The sequence below is a fragment of the Pleurodeles waltl genome, chromosome 3_1 (genome assembly GCF_031143425.1).
Source record: "Pleurodeles waltl isolate 20211129_DDA chromosome 3_1, aPleWal1.hap1.20221129, whole genome shotgun sequence".
Taxonomy (NCBI): Eukaryota; Metazoa; Chordata; class Amphibia; order Caudata; family Salamandridae; genus Pleurodeles; species Pleurodeles waltl.
The window spans coordinates 1960755644-1960764692 of NC_090440.1; positions in this window are offsets into that span (position 1 = coordinate 1960755644).

A 9049-nucleotide genomic window follows, 5' to 3' on the forward strand; every position below is an offset into this window, starting at 1 on the left:
GAGTCTCCCCTCTTTGTTGAGCAGTGCTTAGTTTGTAAATAAAAACGTGCTGGTGCCCAAAGCTCTCCTGCGAATCACGGGGCTGCTGCAAGCACGGACTACTGAGGCATCGTCATCCTGAAACCAACTCGGGCCTCATTAATCCAGTTACAGACACTCCCTGCCCCTTCAGCTCACTCTAGCTGTTTTCTCCCTTTGTGACGATTTTTTTTCTCTTCCTCCGCTTTCTCATATGTGTCTTTTGCTTGCAGTAAATGCGTGAGGCAGAAACATAAGTGCCCCACACCAGAAACCACCGGCTCAAATTAAGCACTATTGTCGAGCCTGTTCAGATTTAAGTCCGTGCATATCTCTTCAGAGGGCTTCACCGGCTCTGTGTGACAAGCTCTCGGACTTGTTCTTAGATGAAATCAGCAGCATCTTTCACTCTTCCCCCCGTCCTCAGAATTTCCGATCAGTCTCTCTGTTTAACATAATCCTCGCCACTAGAAATTGTGATCTTTCTTCTTTGGGTAAATTGAAATCTCTGCATTTGATATTCAAGAACTCACGGCCTCAGTTTTCTCAGAATCTCTCTTGTCTGTCTAATATTTTGCAGGCTGGTACTTTCTTGATTTTCCAGGCCCTGCAGAACCTGTGTAACAAATTAATAGCCACTGCCTGGAAAATTGCTCTGTTATTCCCTGGCTGAAAAAGCTATCTGTGGACCATATCATTTTGAGTACATTCCAATCCATCTCCTTGAGAAAGTCATAATCAGGAATATTTTACACTTCTCAGAGTCAAATAACATTTTGGACCTAACTAAATCAACATTTTGGCCCTGCACAGAACATGTTTTAGGGACTGATTTAAAACTCAGCAGCGGATTACTCCATCACAACAGAGACGGATATCCTGTTCACTGAACTCTAAATCCCATTTTATCCTATGGGATTTAGATTTTGTGGGAGGGGATATCCGTCGGCTTTGTGATGGAATAACCCATCCATCGAGCTCTAAATTAGGCCCTTAGTCTCTGTTCTTGATGACCTGAAAATGCTGGTGAATCATATCTGGCTTTGCTAGACTGGTCTGCCACATTTGCTAAGGTCTCCCATGACTGGCTGCAGAGTGACTCTCTGAAGCGGAGACAAAGGCAATAATCAAGTGATATATTTCCAACCAAGCACAGTTTAAGCCCTGTTTTTCTCAGACTTCAAACTTCTTTTTCATGGGGTCTCAGAGGGAATATGATGATTGTGTTCAGCATAAGAATGAGTGTTATGTAGAGGACCATTATTAATTTACTAATCCTACTGTATGTAACTGATTTTCAAAATTGAGAAACATCAAAAAGTGTTTTGATATATGCCTTTTAATATATGTTTTAATTAAATCTTGAATAAATGGAACTAATTTCCAGAATTTATGTTTGAGAAGCTATGTTATGTGTAGAGCTCCCCACTGAAACTTCGATATATAGCGGTTAAATTGTATACCAGAAAGGTTACTGGTACAGTGGATGTTCAGCAGTGCAGGGCTGTTTGTTTCAGTTAACATCTATTTTTGCTAAACACTGATAGCTTAAGGAACATTCTTACCTTTACTGATGCTAATTAACGAAAGATGATCACATTCAAGGAAGTAGGCCAAGTCTAGTGGAGACATTTTAATCAAGCCCGCCTAATTATGCATTACCAGTTCACCTCAAGAACAATGACACTAGAAGTGCCACAATGCAAAGAGATCTAGGCTAAAAGGACAGGCCTGGCTGAAGGTGTTAGTTACACCTCTCCTGACCAATTGCTAGAGATATGGTACACTTTTCGGAATTTGTAGTTTTGCTTTCCAACTAGCTGTGGACAAGAAAGCCAGGGCTGAAGTATTATGCTGACTTTTGCAAATTAGTGTTTCCTGAGCATTAGAGAGTTTTAGGAGGATCTCTGTGAGTTTTGAGGTCGGAAAGGTTTTTGAAAATTAATTACTTGGACACGCTTGTGAGTTACACATGTATATGTGTGTTTTGTAAGCCGATGGGTGCAAGGAACACAAAGTATGTATATATATCCTATTTGGGTCAAGCCTGCCACAGTGCATGAGCTGCATGCTCTCTCACTTGCAAGACTTTATTGTTTACAAGAAGGGCCTTGGAGCCCACCCATTGATTACCATTTGTTGGCTTTAGTGTCACTCTACTTTGCAGCCTCCTAATTTGCCAGAGCAGGCCAAGCTTCACTTTCGTTCTTCTGTGTGAGGCAGGGATCAAACACACATTGAGTCAATTTCATCAATGCCCATCTGCTGCTCCTGACATGATTGAGGTACTATTTCTCCTACTCCCTCCTCCAGCTACCCACCTCCATATGGTACCCCCGCCCCCTCCCTCATTTTGTTGATCCCTATACCCTCTCTCCTCTCGCTGTCCATTATTACTGCCCTCCTACCAGGCTTTGTTTAACATATTGCTCAGCAGTGTGGGCTGCTGTGCTACATAGCTTTAAAAAAAGCTATATGACGCGGTCAACACTGGCTGTGCCATAGCACTTTTCTATCTAGAAGACATGCACTTTGAAGGGCATCCTTCCAGGTTCGTAAAGCCTTGCACTTCAAGGGCAACATGTAAATCACTTCCAAACACATCTTCGGATATAGTACCGCATTGTTTAAAAGAGAAAGACTTGGCAAAACAGCTAATGTTGGGTCAGGTTTATTTTGCCATTTGTCAAAGCAAGGTATTTCCGCGTTAAGATATTTACAAAGGGTATTTATTAAGAGCATTGACATAATTAGAAAGAAATGGAAATCAGTTGCTCTAAAAGTGATCCTGCTTCAACAACGCAAACGTGTTCCTTCCGGCGCACTGATGTGATAATAGTGAAGAAGCTTTGCTGCTGAGCCACTCAGAAGGTTTTAATACTGCATTTTTTTCTCCCGTTAATATGCCTTCTGGGGACTGATAAAGTGCAAGCTAAGAGTTCAAGTCTGATTCTGACAAACCATGTTTCTTGCGCACAAAGAGACATGATAGACAGATCCTACGTTTAATCGGTTGTGCGTGCATTGGGACCATTAGCACTGCCTACAATCAAACATGTTTTAAATAATCGCCTATGGGTGTGAATACAGCCGAACTTGGAGCAGGACTTGTAGAAGTAGTTTGCATTCTTGAGAAGTGCAATAGATAGCAACGGTTCGCTTGCCACTATTTGTGAAGTTTTTTATTCCTAATGAATCGACAACTTGCGCATCTACAAGTGCTGGGCTCATTGTCCTAGGCAAATAAAGAAACAAGCATTGCCAAAGCCAATAGGTCTCACCCATGTGAGCTCTATTGGCTTTGTCACTTCGTTCCTTTCTGTCAAGCACAGACTAAGCACAGATTGATTTAACCTAATCAGTGCCTGTCCACTGCTCCCAACGAGTTGAGGTACCATTTGTCATCCTCCCCCCCAGCTCCCTCAACCCCCAACACCCGTCACTCCTGTCTGGTACCCCCCCTCTGCCCTCGTTTTGTTTTCTCAATACATTAAAGTGTCCATTATTGCTTCTTCTCATCTCCCCCCACCCCCAGGGCTCCCGCTCACTTTAACATATTACAAAAAAGCAATATGACTCGGTCAAAACTGGCTGGGCCATACCACTTTTTTTATTCACTTTAAGCCATGTTGCACAGCAGCTCGTGCTGCTGTGCAGCATGTCTTAAAACATTGACAAAGCCACTAGATCTCACACAGGCAAGACATATTGACTTTGCCAGTGCTTGTTTTCCATAGAGCTTGCAGAATTGCTTATGGTGCTATTTCCCAGGTGAATAGGTATGCTTTTTGGTGTGCATGAATACAAAGTAACTAGAGCACACCCATGCAAAAACATGAAATAATAGTCAATTGGACTGCCCTGGGTCAGAATGATTCTAGCAAGAAGGGGAGAGGCTAGAACAAGCTTTGGGAAATCCAATAGGTCTTGCCTATGCAAGAGCTGTTGGCTTTGCCAATGTCTTTTAGCCATGCTGCCCAGCAGCGTGGCTCATCTTGACTAAAAGTTAGTGGCATAGCATATAGTGGAATAGAGTTGAGCAGAGTGGTGTAGCGTAGAGTGGTATAGAGTAGAGTGCCACAGAGTAGAGAGAAGTGGCACAGAGTGGAGTGGCATGGAGTGGAGTAGAGGGCCGTAGACTAGAGTAGAATACAGTGGAATGGAGCAATTTAGAATGGAGTGACTTGGACTGGAGTTGCTTAGAGTGGAGGTGCATAGACTGGAGTGACATAGAAAAGAGTGGCATAGAGTAGAGTGGCATGGAGTGGTATAGAGTAGAGTGGTGTAGAGTAGAGTGACATGGAGTTGCGTAAAGTGGCATAGAGTGGAGTCACATGGAGTGGCGCAGAGTGGAGTGTTAAAGAGCATAGTGGCATACAGTGGCGCAGAATGGAGTAGAGTGGAGTAGAAATGAGTGGCGTGGTGTAGAGTGTCATAGAGTAGAGTGGTGAATAGTAGAGTGGCACAGAGTAGAGTGCTGTAGGGTACAGTTGTGTAGAGCAGAGTGGTGTGGTTTGGGGTAGAGTAGAGTGGAATTGATTGGAGTGGTGTAGAGTGGAGAGGTGTAGAGAGAAGTGGCATGGAACTGAGTGGCATAGAGTGAAGCTGAGTGACGTAGCGTGGAGTTGAGTGGCGTAGAGTGGACTGGAGTGACAGAGTGGAGTAGTGTTGTGTAGAGAAAAGTGGCATATAGTGGAGTGGTATTGTGAGATATTGAGTGGAATGGCATTGTGTGGCGTGGCTTTGTGTGTCGCAGGGTGGCATTGGGTGGTGTGGAGTGGCGGTGCGGTGCGGCATGGAGTGGGGTGGCACTGTGTGGCTTGGTGTGCAGTATGAAAAATTGCCCGAATTGCCACGAATTGTCCTATAACACTTCAAAGCATTGGCAGGGCAAGTAAGTGCTATATGTATGCAATTATATTCCAATTAAATAGGTTACCAATTATCTTAACCTACAATCTATGTAAGCATATGATGTCTTTGATCTGATGCACGCGCTTTTTAGTATATACAACACTTCTTCTAGAACTGGTTTGTTTACAAATTAATGCGTTTTAAGCCAGGAGGGGCTAGTGGGTGAGGGAACAACATATATCATACCCCTTGGGGATAAATGAGATGGAAGCAGGTGGCAGCGGCGAAAAATAGTACCTCAATCACAGCGTGACCAGCAGACATACACTAATCAAATTGAATCAATGTAATTGATCCATGCATCACAGAAATTGTGCTTGCCAGTTAGGAGCCAGCACAGAAGAGTTACAATGATGCTAACGAATGGTAAACAATGGGCCGCTCCAAGACCTTTATTGGAAACAATACCCTTTGCAAGTGCAGCACATGCACTGTACAGGTGAGCTCTAAAAAGGACTGACCAAGACTGGTAAAGTCTCCAACTCTGTACAAAAGACTTACATTGTCTGTACTATCAAATAAATAATGCCCCACAACATTATATGATCACATATTTGAAAACTGACACATCCTGCTCATCCAAGAGCTATATTGTATCCTTCATAGTAGGATTACTTATTCAGTGACTGTTAGACCTGGCAGCTTTTGGCACGTCTTCCCTGTCTTTGCCGTCTGACCTCCTGTTTTTATGGTGTACTGGAGTCTGTTTTTGCTGGTTTATTGTCTCTGCCCACTTTACCACTGCTGATCAGTGCTAAAGTGCAAGTGCTCCCTGTGTAAGTTGTACTGTTGATAGATTCATCCATGATTGGCATTTTTGATTTACTGGTAAGTCCTTAGTAAAGTGCACTAGAGGGGCCCAGGGCCTATAAATCAAATGTTCCTAGTGGGCCTGCAGCACTGATTGTGCCACCCACATGAGTCGCCTTGTAACCTGTCACTGCAGTGTCTGTGTGTGCAGTTTTAAACTGTCAGTTTGACTGGGCAAGTGTACCCACTTGCCAAGCCTAAACCTTTCCTTTTTATATATAAATACCCATAAGGTAGGCCCTAGGTAGCCCCATGGGCACAGTGCAGTGTATGTTAAAGGTGGGACATGTACTGATGTGTGTTACATGTCTCAACAGTGAAACACTGCCAATTCGGTTTTCACTGTGCAAAGCCTATCTCTCTCATAGGTTAACACGTGGACCGCCTTTAAATATTATTAAAGTGCAGATTCCCCTTGAGAGCAGATAGAATTATGGAGTTTGGGGTCTCTGAACTCACTCTTTAAAAATATATATTTTAGTGAAGTTGGTTTTTGAATTGTTAGTTTGAAAATGCCATTTTTAGAAAGTAGGCATTTTCTTGCTTAAACCATTCTGTGACTCTGCCTGTTTGTGGATTCCCCGTCTGGGTCAGTTTGACAGTTGGGCTGTTGTAAATTCCTTCCAGACAGTGACACAAAGGGGGCTGGGGTGTAGCCTGCATATCCTGGTGTGCCATCTGAGCTACAGAGGAGGGGGAGGAGTGGTCACTTGCACCTGAAAGGGCTGTGCCTGCCCTCGCACAATGCAGACTCCAAACCTCTGGTGTGTGTCTGGGGCCTGGACTGGACAAGGAAGGTTCTTTCACACACTTGAGACTTTGTTTGGAAGTTTGACAACTTCAAACACAGATAGGGGTATAAGTATTGGACCCAAAACCCCAGCCATTTAGAATCTTTCTAGAATCAAGAAGAACCTCTGCCAAGGAGAAGAGCTAAAGTGCTGGAGGAGGAGTACTGTCCCTTTGCTGTGTTGCTTTGCTGGATTGGCCTGCAGTTCCTGCTTCTGCCTCAAAAGAGAGCAAAGGGTGAACTTTGCTGTGTATCTTGCTTGAGAAAGTTCTCAGAGGGCGTGGAGTAGAGCTTGCCTCCTGTTGGAAGTCTCAGGATATCAAAGACTTCAGTTTCCTCGACCTGCTGCACTGAGAACTGTGTGTTGTGTGCTGAAAAAGAATAAAGACCACTTTGACGCCGTCAATGAAGTCTCCGGCCTACACCGTGACCTGCTGATGCCGCATCGGAGCTCCACTTCACACCGCACTGACCCTGTGGACCCTGCACTCCGGCATCGCCTGCTCACACAGCAGCATGGGCATCCCCGACGGCGCCGCTCCTGCTGACACCGGCGCTGCTGCCTGCACCGTGGCCTGTGGACACCACTCATGAGGAGAAGAAGCACCGTCCTGTACTACAGCCCTGGTCCACAGATGCCAGCACCATCAACTCCAGTGTCATCAACAGATGTCCCTGTCTGCACAGTGACCTGTGGACACCGAACGAGCCCGTTCCATGCCGCACCGCCGACTTAGGCCTACCAATGACAGCGCTTCAGCAACGACGCCACCGCTGCCTGCACCGTGACCTGGTGACACTGCACGTCGCACCGCCCCGCTTCACACTGCACCCCTGGTCTCACTGACACAGCTGGATGCTGTCACCAAGCCGCTGCCTGCACGGTGACCTGTAGGCACCACACTTCGCATCGTCCTGCTTTGCACCGCAGCCCCAACGCCATCCGCGCCAGTGCTCCTGACTTCATCAGCCCGGAGTTCGATCTGCAACACATGTGACTTCAAGGGCCCGACGACTACTGCACCAACTCAGGAATCGACACCGCAATGCCAGCAACGCCGCTCCCCGGAGCTCACCGTGAAGATCACAATGCCCTGAAAATCCAAAGGTACTGTTTGTGGGTCTTCCCGACACCGTAGCTGGCCCACGACACCGTGGCTGGCCTGAAATGTTGGTTTTGTTGATCATGACACCGTGATAGCTCCAGGTGGAGCTATTGACTTCAAGGAACTGTATTTTTAAGTTAAATCTTCCAAAATTCAAATCTTTAGCACTGTATGTTGGATTTTTATCGTTTTGGTCTTATTTTACACAGATAAATATTGGCTATTTTTCTAAAACTGGTGTGTTGTCCTTTTGTAGTGTGTTATGTGCTAATGCTTTACACATTGCTTCTGAGATAAGCCTGACTGCTCATGCCAAGTTACCAAGGGGTTATCTGAGTGGGTATCTACCGTATCCTGACTAGAGTGAGGGTCCCTGCTTGGACAGGGTTCAAACCGACTGCCAACTAGAGACCCCATTACTAACCATGACATTTTTCAAATCCTGTATAGAACAGATCCCAATAGAACTCTCCATGCAGCCTTCCTTTCTGTTGATGTCAAGCCAATTGCCATTCATTTGTGAAGTCAATGTGGTATAGGTTGCAATGTGCTCTATTTTTTAATGTTATTTATTTAACGTTCTGTGACGCTGAAGTGAGATTCAGTCTCTGTAAGTGTTGGGTATGGGGAGTATGAAGTGTCAAAGAAGGTTCGGTTGTAGAGGGGTGTGACGGGCCGGTGCTGCGCGGCCCGTCCATAAACACAACATGTGCTGGTGCTGCCGGATCTGAAGGACGAGGCAGCGAATCCCCTGGGACTTCCAGCATCAAAGGAGCAGCCGGGACTATTTCGCGCGCCGGGGAATACAGATAACAAGACGGACGGCGGGTAAGAGGAGGAAGGCGGAAGAAGCAGGAGTGCGGGAGAACGAAGATTCGAACGAGCAGAGGCGGGAACCAGGAGGAGAGTGCCCGGAGGTACCTGCAGCATCGTCGGTGGCGCAGGAGGCGCACTGGAAAACTTCCAGCCACGCTTCAGGAGAAGCGTGGCACACTCAAGTGTGTCCTGAAACCGGCTACGGGAAACCAGGGCGGTTGGGAGGAGAGAAGGGGAGGACGATAACCCAAGAGGGTTAAGATAAAGAATAAAAGAGTACAGGACAACAGGAAAGTTGTACATAGAGAGTAAGACAACACAGAAGCCTACAACAAATTACAGAAAAGTCCCAAGTAGATGACAAAGAACAGGAAAAACACTAGAGAAGAAGGAGAGGAAAACACTTCAGACCAGAGAGAAGAAAGAGAGAACAGTAGGAAAATAAAGAACAAGGGGATAATGGAAAGGAACTTACCGATATCTACTCTTGTTCTTTCCCACATGCGCCTCCTGGGAGCCCTGTAAGAAAGAGAAACAAAAGGAGAAGTGAAACCCAGTGGAAGAGACGAAGAGTGAACAGTACAGCAGAAGTCAC